Here is a 17,636-nt window from a genome sequence, read left to right as displayed (position 1 = left end):
TTAATGCTACTGTGGTCTGCCTCTGATTTGAAGTAATTATATCTGATAAAAGATATCTGGTAAAAGATATGTATCCAGAATTTACAGAACTCTAACAATTCTATAATAAAAAGATAAAAAATTCCAGTTAAATAATGGGCAAAGAATTTGAATAAATTTTCCCTAAAGACAACATATAAGCAGCCCTTAAGCATATGAAATAGCATTCATTGTTTATAGGGAAATACAAATTTAAAAAAAAAAAAGGCCATACTCTTTTGCATTCTCTAGGATAGTTAAACTAAAAAGAAAATAACGACTGTTGGAGGAGATGTGAAGAAATTGGCACCACAATTCACTTGTGAGAATGTAACATGTTATAGCCACTTTGGAAAACATTTTGGCAATTTCTTAAAAATGTAAGCATAAACTTACCTGGTAAGTAATTCCACTCTTAGGAATCTACAAAAGATAAATAAAAATATATGTTGTTAACATAAAGTCTTATTAGTGAATGTTCACAGCAGCAGCATTTTTCATAAAAGCCCCAAACTGAATAAACCCATATGCTCATCACTGGTGAATGGATAAACAAAACATCATATAGCCATAAGATGAAACACTGTTTAGCAATTGAAAGGAACAAAAACTGATCATGCTTCTACTTGAGAGGACCTTAAAAAGAGAATCTTAAGTGAAAGAAGCCAGATATAAAATGTGATATATAATACAATTCCATTTATGGGAAATGTCTATAAAAGACAAATTTATAGAGACGGAAAGGAGATAAATAGTTGCTTGAGGCTGCAGGTAAGAGCAGGGACTGACCTCAGACAGGTACAGGCAATTTTTCAGAGTAATGGAAATGCTTGAACACTGGATTTGTGACCATAGCTGTGCAACTCCATATATAATTGTTGGAGTATATTATTGAATCATATGCTTAAAATGGTGACTTTTATGGTATGTAAATTATGCTTCAGTAAAGCTTTAATAAGAATAAGTGAGGACTTTTGGATAATTTACTTTTCATGAACCATTTTCAACATAAATGTCTTTTTTTAAACATTAAATTTGCAGAGGCTCTTTGCAGAGAAACCTATTCCTAGAATTCACTTATCTTTCAAACCTTTCTCTAACTACTGCTATAACAAGGGTTAAGCAAACTCTTTCCGTAAAGGGACACATAATAAATATTTTAGGCTTTGTGGACCAGACTGTCTCTAATGAAACCTTCAACTTTGCTACTGTAGAGCAAAAGCAGAGACAGATAACACGTAAATGAATGGGTGTCACTGTGCTCTAATAAAACTTATTTATGAGAACAAACAGTGGACAGGATTTGTTTTGTGAGTCATATTCAGTTAATAGCTGCTATAGGCTAGGAACTTTTGACCTTGTAAAAACTGAAGTTGCAGTAAACTACACCCTAGAATTTGGAACATAAGGAAACAAAGCCTTCAATGGATTGTAATTGTGCTTTTTCTACTTCTGACTTTGGCTTTGTTAAAAAAAATTACACGATTTTAAACCTAGAACAATAAGAATTGAATTAATGATTGAATGCTTTCCAGTGGCCAGGTACTATTCTAAAAAAAATTACATTCATTGTCTCTTTTAATCCAATGTGGAAAACATAGAGACAAGATGAGCGACTTTGCCCAAGAGACAGGTAGAATGTATTAGACTCAGAGACATAATTCCAGAGACCACATTTTCTAAATTCCTATGCTTTACTGCCTCCAAGTATAAATTGGTACCTAACTGCTTTTGAACAATAAACTGCGGCTTCTGCTTTGTTGGCTAGGGACGAGGTCCTTCATTAAAGAAGAGAAAGACACAGGCGGCTCACTATGATATCTGGAAATTCAGATTATGTACTATTTCCCCTTGGAACTAATATAACATTTAACACAGGTAAGATTTCAGATAAGAGAGCTTTGTCCCTAATTAAAGCACTTCTTATTTCTCTGATAAAAGAGAACTTAAGTTCAATTTTTTAAAAGAGATTGGATAGTGATTTCAAGCATTAGTTAGAATTGAACTGTCTCTTCAACAGACTTCTTTGGATTGACCTTTATGACTATTGATGTCATACTGTACCTTAATGACAGCCACTCCTATCTATAAATACATGTTATATACTATATATTCCAAAATAGTGATTTATTTTGCTAGTTCCATATGAATGAAATTCAAGAACATCTACCAAAATGTTGATTTATTCATTGTGTTTATCAAATGTAATTGGGGCAACTACTTTGCAAGTCATAGGGGAAGTGAAGTATTTCTAATTCAACAAGTTAATCCTTTGATTTGAGGGTTTTGAGAAAAGAAGAAACTGTTTAGTGCACTGAATTAGTAAGACAAGCATCCATAAAAATAAAAGGCTATTAAATTGTTCAAACTTAATATTAAAATAAAAAGCAGCAAGTTTGAGGATTAGGGCACAATGATTTCAAAGAGAGAGTTGTAATGTTTACAAAGTATTACTATAGTGCTAGACAGAGAACTAAAGTAGAAGCTCATAGGATATAATTCAAATTCATACATTTTGGAGGTGCTAAAGCTTCCTGTCCCACTATGATTAGCTGAGAAACTGGAGTAGCCCTAGCATACATGGAATGCTGATTGGTTAATAATAAATTGTGATAGCATCATAATTCTGGAAATTACAGAGCATTCAGTATGTGTCAACTGGATTTCAGCTGGAGATGTCAAAGGGAAGGTGATAAAACAGGGAGAAATATTTTCAGCCCTGTCTAAGCTTCCATCATTTGACTCAAATGCTTGTTTTAAATTTAAATCAAAATGGAGCATGGTATAATGGAAAGTGTACGGCAATTAGAGCTAGGAGATTTGAGTTCTAATTTTCTAATCTTGAATATGCCAACTATCACTTCTAATGATGATTAGCAAGAAAAGTTTTTATGTTTAATGTAAGATTTAGACCGGGTGATCTCCAAGATCCCTCACAGATACGTCATGTCAGAATTTCACTGTGCAGTATCATTTCTAATGCAACATGATTTGACAGACTGTCGTTTTCCCCATAAACACTTGGGACATTCCACATCAGAAGAAAAGGCTCCTTCCATTTTATTTATCATATTGTTTCACCGTACACTCAGGATCTATAAGGACAACCCACTGTTTATTGGCCATAATTAGATTACTCTTTAAATGTTTAATTTCAGACTTGTCTCTTCCCTAACCTCATTAGAATCGACTGATAAATATTGGGGCAGAAAATCTCATATTTAAATATAACTTTAGACAACAGATTCATCCTGCTAAATAATAGCACAATGACTTTGGAAAATAGTTTTTGAATGACTTGTGGAATTATCGATGAGTATTTATAACCATAGGTTGACCTGATATGATTCTTATGCTTAGGAAAGAAATATTGTTTTTCAAAATAGATTAATATATAACAGAAAGACCCTTAATGTATTGCCTCAGTGTCCCACAGAACAAACATATTCTTGCATGCATCTAGAATAATAAAATAATTATAGTAAATAGTACAAAAAATAACATTTCTTAAGATCTACCTTGAATTCTGAAATAAAGACCTTGACCATATCCCAAGAGACCCAGTGCTAATTGCATTAAATGATTAATTTTGCAAAATTCAAATACCACAAAGTGCTCTGCTGGCTGAGGAACTGTCAGAGCACTATGAAAAGATAACCTTCAATTACCTTGTATGATATTGTTATAACTAAACACTGGCAAGAAAAAAAAAAAGAACATGTAGATTAAAAAGTATACAGGGTGATCTAGGGATGTGACATTTACCATACAGCTTTTCTTATCCATTCTCAAATTATACCTTATTGTTGTTTATTTCAGTCAAAACCGTTACCACATCAACTTCCCACTTACATATTTTTACCAAGAAAATTCTACACTTTATTAATAAAATGTCAACTGCATCCATGCCAACATGACATGAAAAACTTCAGATTTAATGGCTTTAGAATCTTGTTATCAGCATGAATTTCTTTGGAGTCTATATATCTTTTCTTTCTCATTTCAGAATATTGGGCCCAGGATATGGAAAATGCCCGGGACAAAAGCATGGGGATGTAAAACAAAACAAAACAAAACAAAACACAGACATAAATGTGACAGATTTAAAGAGCTGCCTCCAAGTTGCTTCCCTTCCGATTTTCTTTCCTATCTGTTAACCTTTTACTTGAGAACATCAAATAAAAACATTTGCAAACAGCATTTCAGTAAACGTGTTTAAAAATTTATTTCTTTCATTAAGCCCCCCAATTGATTTAGTTTCTATGTCTGTTTGATTCTTTTTTTTCTTATCATATGCTACAAGTCAAGAAGTTTATAGAATCATGCCCCATAACTGAATCTCAGTATCTAAGGCCCTAACATTTAGTCTTCTAGTTGTCCTCTTTTATAAAATGTGAACTACAGTTCTTCTAATGACACAATACAAAAAAGTTTTTTAAAAAAGTAAAAATTGAGAGTCTCCATAAGACATAATTAGCATATCATAAGGCATTAATTTGGTTCAGTGCTGTGTGGAAAAGGTCAGACCTTCATTTGAACAGAGAAGAGTTCAGGAGACAAGGCACAGTGACAAAATCAAAGTGCTTTGATAGTTTTCATTTAGTAAGAAATGTAATTTTTTTAACTAAATGAGAACATTTTTTAAAAATGTATAATCACTAGGCATCAGTGTACACCTCTTTAAGGCAACTATTGAGCACTTAGAACTTGGTTAACTAAGAAGTTCTAAATATTTTATGATCTGAGTGGGCTTATAAAACTTGTCAGGAGATGCAGGTCACAAGTGGCACCTTTAATTCTGCTATATATCAGGCTTGACATTCCTCAGAAGTTGGAAATTTGGGAGTTCCTTTCCAAATGCTCCAAGGAGATATTTTTCTTAACTGTGACCACATTAATGAATGGATGTTGCAGCCAAATTATTGCCTTTTCTTATTCAATCTAAATTTTAATTTATTGTATATATCAAATAGCATATTTATATATTACTGAGACACCAATCGATATAGGAATTACTGGAAAAAATGTTTCCTTAGACAACAATAATTTACTATTTTTGTTCCAGAGTATTTATTAAGAATGCCTAGTTTCACTCTCAAAAGTGCTTCATCTTAGAAAATAAATTGGTCACTTTTTTTTTTTAGACAATATATATAAGATATGCTTAGTCTTTGGCACTATGCAGGTCATTTGAATGTTTCTGTAGAATGAATCACTGAAACATCACCGTATACCTCCACTATGTTGATGATTTAGTCTATTTTAAACATTATATGATAATTTTAGAAGGGTGGCTACTACTCAAAAATAACTAAAATAAAACGTAAAAGTCACCTGGAATCACATCAACTATAGATAGCAGTTTGATATTATTTTTCAGAAAAGAATTGTTTAAATGTACACATGCATATGTCCACATTCAGAATTTTATTTTAAAAATTTTGGATCAGATTGTATTTTCTGTTTTCACTTAATATAGGGTCATAAGCATATTCTCAAGTCACAAACTAGGTTTTAAAAATATGCAGTGTGATGGCTGTAAAAGTGTTTCATTATCCAAATATATTATTACAGAACCACTTCCCTACTGCTGGAATCCTAGATTATTTGCAATAATTTATTGGAATAAATAATAACCCCAGAATAACATTTTCCCTGCATTTCTAATTTTCTTTGTAACATTTTAGAATTAGAATATGGAGTTATTACTATATAGTATCTGCAACCAAACAATTTCTAATTCTCCCCAGATCATAAGCTTTATGCCCTAAATTAAGATACTGGAGAGTTGAATAGCATATATGAACAAGTAATAACAAATCTATCATACAACTTCATTAGCAGCTGAGCTATCTGGACTATATTTGAATCATCTGCTTCATATAATGAATTGGATAATTGCCTCATAACCACTCGTTTTCTGCTGTTGAGGCCAAAGAGAATAAACCGGAACTTCGTCTAAACTGGAGGTGAGGCAGGTATAAGAAGACTTGACTTGTGGGTGCCAATTGCATTAGTGCCTGTGACAGCTGGAAAAGGGCCAAACTAAGCCAGATGATGCTCATCTCGATTTCAGGTCAACCATCTATTTCTCTCCTTTGGGAACAACTGTCTGTTTGCATCTTTTTCAGAATTATTGACTTAAAATCCCTATTTGTGAGCTTTAGAAGGATTCCTAGAAGGAAGATCACATAAAACCTATTCATTTGTTTCGGCCCTGTTTAATCAACTTCAGACCAAGTGACTAACTCCTAAGATTTTCAACACAGATAGTTTATCTCTGTTTTCCCATGAAAAATATTTTGGTTTTAAATTTATTATAGGCAGAACAACTACAAACCTAAATATAACAATATCAACTGTAGTCACTATGATGACAATGTAAATCAGTGCCTCTCCAAATCTCTTCTGCAATTATTTATAAAATGAATAAGGAAACTCTTCAAGTTTCTTTGACCTAAAGAACTAGATGCTTTGCAAATACCAGTTGGAGACGTATAGACAGAAGTCAACGAACAGTGTGTTGTTTTTAAAGGACTCTTAAGATAAGTTGTTTCCTTAAACTCTCATAACCTTCAGAAACTGGATTCCAGAGACTGCCTAACGATATACTCTCCCACAAGGTTCTGCTGTTTTCATTTACATAGGGCAACCAAACACAGGGATATTTTGCCATTTGTGAATAAGACCACAACAGAAAGAAACATTTTATTTTTCCTGGAAAAACATACCTTTAATCTTCTGAAGAAAGTGGTCAATGCTTCAGTAGCGAGCAAATCTCCACTTCAAATAGACTCAGGTTGTCTTATAATTTGAGAACATAAATTACTTTTGAACTTTTTATCGGGTAAATTATTTATCTCTGTTTCATTAACATTTTGTTTTTCCTCCCTGAGGTTTTCTCTCCTTTCATTTGGGGAGAGAATTCCCTCAGTTCCCTCTAACTCTATGCGCGGGTTTCTGTGCGTCAGATGAACCCGCCCCCTTCCCAGTCTGGAAGGAGCGGCCTCCTGGAGACGAACCTCATCCTTCAGCCCCGGCTGGTGGTTGTCTCTCGGCCTTTGCGACCGTCCCGCAGCCTATTTCATCTTTCTCGCTTCCAGAGTTGGGGCTGCGCGGGACCCTCAGTGTCCAAAGGGGAGGATCTCGGTCAGGCCTGATTCGGGCTGACTGGAAGCCGGAGCCTCTGGCAGCAGCCTGTAAAGAATGTGCGTGTCTACACCGTCCTGTGGGACCTAGCGCAGAAGTCGCCAGAGCCAGGCAATCTGGAGGTGTCCCCCGAGCGGCAGTGGCAGATACTGGGGCGCCAGAGGAGAGTCTAAGCTCCCCCCGCTGGGAACACGGGCCAGCAGTCCAGTCAGAGGGGCGCGAAGATGGCGGCGGCCCAGCTCCCTGAGGTGCGTCCGCAGCCTCTGTGAGGGCGCCAGACCTGAGCTGCCCCTCAGGCTGAAAACTCCTGACAAACAAATTGGCCTCGTTTTCAGAAAGACAGGACGCATTTTAGTCAGCTGTCTGTGCTGAGCCCTGTGGCGGGGAGCAGGCTGGAGAGAACTGTGTCTTCCGTGGTTACAGGTTACAGGCCCGTGGACTCACGAACCGCAGCGCCCATCCCCGCCCCCGTTTCCGGTGCCCGGAGCTCAAGGGGCGTCTCCTTGGCAACTGCTAAGCCTGGGTCAGCGGACGTAAAAACTAGGGCACCAGACGTGTGGCAGCTCCCTTCTGGGAGACACGGGTACACAGTACGTGACAGAGGAGAGCACAAAGAGGAGCCCTCTGCGTAAAGAAAGAAAAGAAAAGAAAAACAAAGTGGGGAGAGGGGAGGAAAGGTGGCGCCTGTGGGCTTTGAGGCCTGTGGGCTTCAGCACCGGCAGGCTTCAGCGCTGAAGAGAAAAAGTGGGAAGATGGCGCCCACAAGCCTCTTCAGCGTGGCGCCCTGGAGCCGGTGAGTCTGAGCGCCAGCCCTGTGAGTGTCATTTCTCAGTTCTCGTTAGCCCCTCAGTTATTTTATGAGTGGGCCCCCTAGGTCTTCAAAGCCAGGTGTTTTGGGGGCGAGTCTTCCAGGCGCAGGCCTTAATAATTGTGGTGTCCTGTGTGGAGAGTGAACTCCTCAACGAGAAGCTCCAGGTTTGGAGACCACTCCCCATTATGGGTCGCAGCGCCGAGGTGGGGTTTTTTTGGAGGGATGTGTCAGTGTCCTCTTCCCCTTGAGATGTGGATTGCTTCTCCGTTCCCCACTGTGAAGAGGTTGCTTCTCTGGTTTTTAGGTTCTCTTCTGAGGAAATGATTCCACAAATAGCTGTAGATTCCATGTGTCCGTGAGAGGAGGTGAGCTCGAGATTTTCCTATGTCGTCATCTGAACATGGGGCCTAGAATGTAGATTAGAGGTGTAACTGGCAGTACCGTTAACATTTCTGTCTGAGTTCTGGTTTCTTGGTTTGAAACCTCGGCAGTTTCTTCAGTGAAATCTGAAACCGGCCGCCATACATGGAGGGCAAGGAGAGACCAAAGAAAGTGGCAGAATGCTGGAGATTGATAGGCAGCAGTTTTAATAAGCAATGAACTTATATACAAGGTTTGTCTTGGGCGGTAGTAAGATGAGTGGATTTCTGCACCTGCTGGCCAGAATCCTAAAAGTTTATGCAGAGGCCTTGACTGAGTTCGGTCGTATACCATCCGCAAGGTCTCAGCAACACATTAATCTTTCAAGGCTGTGTTCCTAGTGCAGCTTCTAGTGCAGGGAATGCAAATAGAATGCACATTCCAAGGACAGGGGAGCGATGAGGAATCTGTGTCCAGCTTACCTGTCAACAGATAGTTGCATTCTCTCCATGACCTCCTCCAACATGGTTACACAAAAAGTACAAGTATTTTCTTGTATATTTGTTTTCTCTCTCAAGCTGTAAGGAACTCTGCAAGTGGAGAGTGACCTTATTCATATTTTTATAGTTTGATACATTTAACTGCAGGTCCCTTTTCAAGCATGTTTTGTAAAGTTTCCATATTAAAACCTAGTATGGCAGTTGGTACATAGTAAGTACTTATTAACACTTACTGAATGAATGAAATTAGACTTCAAGACAACAATTACCAAACACTAACTTATGCCCCTCAATGAATGAAAAGTTATGGGATTTAAATAACTTACTCTAGACATTAAAGGGTACATAAGCATTCTAGTAGCCCTCTCACATAAGAGCTAGACTATGAGAATTCCCATTTTGTTAAGACAAAGGAAGAAAATGTGACATGAGTGACTCAAGGCATAGAATTTCCTGATAGAAAAATATTTTAAATTATGTTTTATTGAGATAAGACCCTTCTTTAATAGGAACATTCATTCATTGATTAAAAGTAATTCTATATTAAGCTAGAAACAAGACCATTGTCTCTCACTGTCCTCTTTATCCTTTGGTTCTATTATTACCACCCGATACTTTTCAACTTGAGGTTTTCACTCCAACAATTTAATGATGAGAAGCACTGATGTTTCCCATGACTAGCAGCGTGGATTGCCTCTTTGGGATGTAATCATTTGCAATTATGCAAAAAAATTGAAAAGCAAGATCTACACTCAAATGTACTGTACAAATTCCATTTAATATGTAATTGCTTATATTGGCAGTCTCTGTATTGACTTTCCCCAAGCAGGGCTCAAATTAAATGAATCTGTCTTTCTTACAAAATGATCATTCAACTCATTTAAAACAGTTTTATAGTCAACATGCATTTGTATGATACTCATAGCAAATATCTTATTACAGTACAACCATGAGTTTTTATCTGATAGCAATTATTCGTCTATCAGGCACTATGGAAAAAGTCAACATATTGCAAAAACTGTATCCATCGTGCAAGTGGAATGGGGGGAATACATTAGTCAAATTTCTCAGCTAAGATTCAATTCAGGTTACCCCAGGTGGTATTTGTAAATTTTCATAAATCTCTCATATAAGATTTCTAACTAGATAAAGGACAACACTTTGCTCGTCATTTTCTGCAGAAGCTCTTTAATAAGAAAAACAACCCTCATTGCTGAAATATAAACAATTTAAAAAACAAACTAAAATGAATTGGGAGAATGCTTCATAACCTCATTTAGAGAACAATTACTTAAGATGTTTTGGTGTTGCAGTTGCTGGTTTACTAAGACATCTACTAAAAACTTGATTAAAAAATAATCTTAGGTATTTAACAATGTACAATCTTAGTAAAATCACAAGAACTATTTTCAAACTACTTACATAATTTCTTATACACATTAGTCTTATAAATATTGAGGTTTTCATTTGGAAATACAAATCAAGTTAATAAAGTTTTTACTGAGATTGATTTTTATTATAATTATATTATTTTTATTGCCACGTAACATTGTATTAGATTCAGGTGTACAACATAATGATTTGATATTTGTATATATTATGGAATGATCATGACAGTGAATCTAGTTAACATCTGTCATCATACATAGTTACAAAAGTTATGAAAACTTTTTAAGATCTACTTTTTTAGGAACTTTCAAATATACAATACAGTATTATTGACTGTAGTCACCATGTTGTGCATTACATCCCCGTGACATTTATTTTGTAACTGGAAATCTGTACAATAAAGTTTTAATGCCCCTTGCATACTCCTCTAAAGTGAGCAAAAAATCTCAAACCTCTTCCATTCAGTGTAGGTCTTCCTTTAATCATATTGACCTTAGTTGCTTCCATACCTTAAAACAGTATTATTTTACAATTATGTGGAGTGCCTTTTCTTGAATTATAAGCATTGCATAATGCTTTTGTTGCTTGCAGTTATTTTAATAAAAGTTCCCCTTCAATTAACTTTTAAAAACCAGATGATGTTAAATTTGGCTAATTATTTCTTGGTCATTTGTAAGTTCTACAAATATTTAATAAATCCTTGACTAGAAAAGCATAAAGCCATGGTTTTCAACTGTCAGGTGATTATGACTCCTGAGGACACTTAGCCATGTCTGAAGATAGTTTTCAATGATTGTCAGAACTGGGTTGAGGTTGCTACTGGCATCTAGTGGGTGCTAAAACATCTTAAAATGCACAGGACAAACCCCACAACAAAGAACTATTTATACCAAAATGTCAATAGTGTGAAGGTTGGGAAAAAATCAGTATAAAAGAATGATCTATAAATCACTGTTAGGAAGCCAGACTCTAGCCCTGACCAGCAGAGCCACTTCTGATAATTAGCATAACTATCTTATTATTATATTAAAAAAAAAACTTTTATCTCCTGTTTTATGAACTGAGAACAGTAACATATACCTCAGTGGTCTACAGTGTGTATTAAACACAACAAAACATACCACAGTATTTTTGCAAACGCTAGAGGAGTTTACAAAAATTTTTGTAAATGCTAGAGGACTTTACAAAAAAGAAAAAACAAAACTTGCTAATAATGAGGCCTTTCTGATGCACTCATATCCAATAAAATATCCAGCCCCAAAGGATCATTTAATATAATATATATAATTTAATATTACGCTATATTCTCATATGCTACAATTTTGTATTTAGATGTATATAACATATTCTTCCTTTGCCCTAGATAATACCTAGTCTTTCTCCCCAAATACTCAAAGCCTTGTTAACTGTATGTATCATTTTTGTATTGCTGCATAAAAATTACCCCAATACTTAGCAGATTAAAACATTACACTGTTAAAATCTTATTATTTGTAGGCCAATAACTTTCTGTTTACTTTTGCTGAAATATAGTTTTTGTTCAATATTATATAAGTTGCAGGTGTACAATATAGTGATTCACATTTTTTAAGGGTTACAGTCCATTTATTGTTATAAAATATTGGCTGTATCTTCTGTGTTGTACAATAAGTATATCCTTGTAGCTTATTTTATTTTTATTGAAGTATAGTTGATTTACAATGTTGCATTAATTTCAGTTTTACATTTATTTATATATTTCTTTCCATATTCTTTTTCATTATAACCTATGACAAGGTATTGGATACAGTTTTGTGTGCTATACAGTAGGTCTTGGGTTTTTAAAATCTATTTTATATGTAGCAGATATTATCTGCAAATCCAGAACTCCCAATTTATTCCTCTACCCCCTCCTATCTTCCCCCTGGTAACCATAAGTTTGTTTCCTATGTCTGTGAGTCTGTTTCCATTTTGTAAATAAGTTTTCATTTGTGTGATTTTTTTAGATTGTGATGCAAGTGATACCATATGGTATTTTTCTTTCTCTTTCTGGTGTATCTATTTCCAGGTCCATCCATGTTGCTATAAATGGCATTATTTGATTCTTTTTTATGGCTGAGTAGTATTCCTGTGTGTGTGTGTGTGTGTGTGTGTGTGTGTGTGTGTGTGTGTGTGTGTATCAGTGTATCACATCTTCTTTATCCAGTCATCTGCTGATGGGCATTTAGGTTGCTTCCATGTCTTTGCTATTGTAAACAGTGCTGCAGTGAACATTGTGGTGCGTGTATCTTTTCAAATTAAAGTTGCCACTGAATATATGCCCAGGAGTGGGATTGCTAGATTACACGGTAAGTCTATTTTTAGTTTTTTAAGGAACCTCCATACTCTTTTCCGTAGTGACTGCACCAAATTACACTCCCACCAACAGTGTAGGAAGGTTCACTTTTCTCCACACCCTCTCCAACGTTTATCGTCTGTGGACTTTTTAATAAAGGCCATTCTGCCTGGTGTGAGGTGATACATGATTATAGTTTTGATTTGCATTTCTCTGATAATTAGTGATTATGAGCATTTTTTTCATGTGCCTGTTGGCCATTTGTATGTCTTCATTGGAGAAATGCTTGTTTAGGTCGTTTGCCCATTTTTGGATTGGATTGTTTGTTTTTTTGTAATTGAGTTATACAGGCTGTTTGTATATTCTGGAAATTAAGCCCCTGTCAGTTGCATTTTCTCCTATTCTGTGGGTTGTCTTTTCTTTTTGTTTACAGTTCCCTTTTCTGTGCAAAAGCTTTTAAGTTTAATTAGGACCCATTTGTTTATTTTTGCTTTTATTTCTATTGCCATGGTAGGCTGCCCTAGGAGACTATCGGTACAATTTATATCAGAGAATGTTTTGCCTATGCTCTCTCCTACGAGGTTTATGGTATCCTTTCCAGTGTTTAAGTCTTTAAGTCATTTTGGACTCATTTTTGTGTATAGTGTGAGAGAGTGTTCTAACTTTATTGATTTATATATGGCTGTCCAGCTTTCCCAACACCACTTGTCGAAGAAACTGTTGTGTGTTTTTTTCCCCATTATATATTCTTGCCTACTTTGTCAAAGATTAATTGTGCATGTGGGTTTATTTCTGGCCTCTCTGTTCTGTTCCATCAATCCGTATGTCTGTTTTTATGCCAGTATCATGCTGTTTTCATTACTGTAGCTTTGTAATGTTGTCTGAAGTCTGGGAGTGTTATTCCACCAGCTTTGTTCTTTTTCTTCAGTATACTTGACAATTCTGGGTTTATTTTGTGATTCTGTATAAATTTTACGATTACTTGTTTTATATCTGTGAAAAATTTTCTAGGTAATTTGTTAGGGATCACATTAAATCTGTAGATTGCTTTGAATAGTATGGCCATTTTTAACAATATGAATTCTTCCAATCCAAGTCATGGGATATCTTTCCATTTCTTTAAATCATTTTTAATTTCTTTAATCAATGTTTTATAGTACTCTGTGTAAGTCTTTTACCTCCTTGGTCAGGTTTAGGCCTATGTATTTTTTTTTGATATAATTTCAGAAGGGATTTCCTTGTAGCTTATTTTATATGTAATAGTGTGCACCTCTTAATCCCCTAACTGTATCTTGCCCTTTCCTCCTCCCCTTTCCCCACTGGTAACCACTGGTTTATTCTCTATATGTGGGACTCTGCTTCTTTTCTGTTATATTTACTAGTTTGTTGGCAAAGAATTTGGAACATAATTTAAAACCATCATGTTCTCTTCCCGCTCTCTGCTTTCAAGACCTGACTTAAGGCCCATGGTCCACTACCTCTAGAAATACTTTATGTCCCCTTCTGCTCATGATAATTGGTTTAATTTCCCATACTATTTTCATATATTTACCTTACAGAAGTTATCAACTGTGGTATAACCAAACTGCTTAGCCTACAATCCCAGATAATCCAATTCTGTCTTTCTGGAATACGACTCATGAATTTGTACTATTTTAAAATACTATTTGCTGTGATTTTTATGTACAGCCATATTTGGGAACCACTGATAATTAAACATGAGCAAATTTATATAAGTCATATTCTGAGTTCTTTTCTAAAGGAAATTATTGGAATTTGGACTGTATATTTTCCAGATAAGTCATTTAAAAAAACCCAAGTGTGGCTGGAATAATATTCTCATATGATAATTTCATACTATTGAAATATGAATAATTAAGAGAAATTACAGGGTTTTGATAGTACTAAATTTACTGTTGCCACCTCACTCATCATTGCTCTCATTAGCTGAATGATTGTAAGAAAGGGGATTTTTATTCCTTAACTCTCCAAATTAGAATGATATTTTTAGGATTTCAATTATATACATTTTTTTCTTAGCAATTTTTAGAGACAATGGCAAACATCTAACTTTTGCAGCTAAAAATGCTCAATGTTTAATCAGTCTTTAAAAAAATAAATCAAAACACACAAGGAAAGTCATTTTATTCTGCAGGGTAATGACCACATCAGTTGCAACTACTGTTGCTGCTTATTCCCTGAATTCCTCTTACGTGTTCTTTCTTAATTTCTACTCTATTCGTTGTACCCTGGCTGGTCACAGCATGATCATTTACTGCTTTGGAAAATTCATATCATTTTAATTATTACATGAAGAAACAGATAAGGGATCAAGTTTAATCTTACCAGAAATTTAGACTTAGGATTGAGTGGTATAGTTTGTAAATTTCTTGGTGGAATAGGTAGAAAATATGTTTACTTGATGGATAGTTGAATATGTGTGTCTGTGTATGTGAAATGTAGTAAACCGCAAACTCATTTCTAGTTTTATGACCAATTTTACCCATGTTGTATATTTTTATTTTGTTAACACATTTAAAAGGGATAAACCAATGAATTCTTCCTAACACGTGATATTGACTTCATGTGTAGCAGTGGGTTAATTTTTGAGATATTCTGGGCCCTTGGGAATAGTTTTTAAATTAAAATACTACTTTTTAAAATAAAGATTTTCATCAATATAAAAGAATAAATGCAAAAATACAAAACCATGTTCCTCCAAGTTTATTCATTGTAGCATTATTTTTGATAATGGAATACGAGAATTATCTAAATACCCTTGCATTGGAGACTGGTTGTGTAAACTATTGTATATCCACACAGTAGAGCATTATGCAGTCATAAAAAACAAAAGATGAGTGAGCATGATCTCTGTGATCGGATAAGGGGTAGTTTTCATTATATAATATCAAATAGCAAAGCAAGAATAAGGTGCAAAAGAGTACATAGAGTAAGCCACCTTCTGTGGAAAAAAAGGAGAGTAGGAAGACTATATAATGTATGTATATATAGATATATATGTGTAGTGCATATATAAAAATTACTAACTATATTATTAATATAAAATTAGATTAATTGTATGTATGTTTGTGTAGCTATACGTACATATTGCTTATTTTATAAAGAAACAAATGATAACATAAGAACTAATTAAACAAGTTACCTGTTGCTGGTTCAATGGGAACACTGTAGAAGGAAAGGACATGAGGCTTTTAGGAGTTTACCTTTTTATGCTGTGTTGACTTTAGAGTTTTACTATTTTTTATTTTTATTTTTAATATATTTTAATTGAAATATAGTCAGTTTACAATGTTGTGTCAATTTCTGGTGTATAGTACAATACTTTAGCCATGTGGGTGCATATATTCATTTTCATATTCTTTTTAACCATAAGTTACTGTAAGATATTGAATATAGTTCCCTGTGCTATACAGTATAAACTTGTTTATGTGTTGACTTTAGAACCATGTAAATGTTTCACATATTCAAAAATAAAACAAAATCAAGACAAATGCAAAGAAGTACTCCTAAAATTGAATACAAACAAAAGCAAATGAATGTACATGTGTAATCCAAACACACAAGCATAAAGAATAGTTCAAGTTACATTTGATCAGAGTACAGCCTTATGTTCTTTAAAAAGAAATTTTGAACTTTATGTAGGAGGTTTGTTGTCAGCAGAGGGTATGAATACATTAATTTTGAAAGTACTTCATATGACTCAAGTAATAGAACAAAGGAATAAATACACTGTTGTGCTTTGGAAATGATACTTTCAATATTAGGGAAGAGGACAAAAAACTCTGTTGAAATTGAATTAGCAGTGATAATATAAATCTGTGATTTTAGAAATATAAACATTTTCCTAGCTCTTTACACTGAGCGTCTAGATAGAATTCAATTGCAGAACTTGACTTCTAATGTCATTCCCTGGGGCAGAGGGAGGGGGAGGAAAGGAGAGGCAGACCAGACTTTTTACAGAAAGTATTGGTTTTGGGTCTTGGACACAGAAATAACAAGCTGAGTCTGAATCAGAGACCGATGGGGACGGACATTATCTGAGGACATAAGATCGCATCAAAAGCCGCTGTTACAAAAATGAATAGGAAAGCCATAGACTGGGAAAACGTTTCCTAATACTTACATATGACCAAGCATTCCACTCCAGTCCATCTGTCTGACACAGGAATGTCCATATATATCTGACTAAGAAGCTTCCAGATCTATGCATGGCTAAAGTATCCTTTCTCCTTTATAAATGTAGTAGAATATTTGGAAAGTATGAATTTGGGGTATTATTTTTGTTCTTACTATCATGTATTTTATCATAAGTTAATATAGTTTAATACTTAATATTGATTGTGTTCAAACACTGGCTCACAAGACTCCTGACGATTAACAACTGGCTCTCATGAGATGGATGGCTCCAGCACACTACCATGCCTATCTCAGTATGGTCCCAAATAGATAAATTGTCAAATTACAAATTTTTATTATATTATAAAATTCTATATATGAGAGAGACAAAATCAATAATTATAGTTTAGTAGTTATAATAGTGAATCTCACTTAGAATCTGCTATGTTCAAAGAAAAGTATGCACAGATGAAAGGTCTAAATAACATGACTAATTGTGTCATTTAATATGTGAATATCAGTTTTGGTTAGTAGATACACAGACAGAAAGGCAGACTTGGAGAGAATTACGTACAGTGGAGAAAACACAATATGTTTCTAACAAACCCATGGCCCAATCATAGAAAAGTCATGCCTTTACTAGGCCACAAATAAATCAGTGAATTCCAAAGACACAAAACAAAACAATACAGCAACAAAAAGCTGCTCCGTCACTGAATGTCTTCTTTTAGCAGACTGCAATAAAATTGGAAGCAAACAACAAAAAGATAGCTAAAATCAGATATAAATTTTTTAAATTATATTTTAAAATAATTATTGAGGTAAGAGAGAAAACACAAACAATTTCAGGCTGAATGACAGTGAAAACAGTAGAGACATGACAGATGCAATTAAGTTAGTACTTGTGAGTGACAAAAATAGCTTTGAATACCCTAAAGAAAAAATGTGAAACTTTTGA

At 34.8% G+C, this 17,636-nt stretch overlaps 1 long non-coding RNA gene across 2 annotated transcripts in view; it reads right to left on the bottom strand.

The window, feature by feature from the left end:
- The window catches only part of LOC140686605 (uncharacterized), a 149,261-nt gene extending 141,635 nt beyond the window's left edge, over positions 1–7,626 (bottom strand). For both annotated transcript variants that reach the window (XR_012060442.1, XR_012060441.1), the window contains exons 1-2: positions 6,750–7,626; positions 415–441 (exon numbers count right to left, since the gene is read on the bottom strand). This is a non-coding gene — a long non-coding RNA (uncharacterized lncRNA). The remainder of the gene's footprint in view (positions 1–414; positions 442–6,749) is intronic.
- Positions 7,627–17,636: the final 10,010 nt, after the last annotated feature.

This window comes from Vicugna pacos, chromosome 17, assembly GCF_048564905.1.
Source record: "Vicugna pacos chromosome 17, VicPac4, whole genome shotgun sequence".
NCBI lineage: Eukaryota > Metazoa > Chordata > Mammalia > Artiodactyla > Camelidae > Vicugna > Vicugna pacos.
The sequence above is the reverse complement of the archived record's forward strand: the minus strand, read 5'-3'. Positions and strand labels throughout refer to the sequence as shown.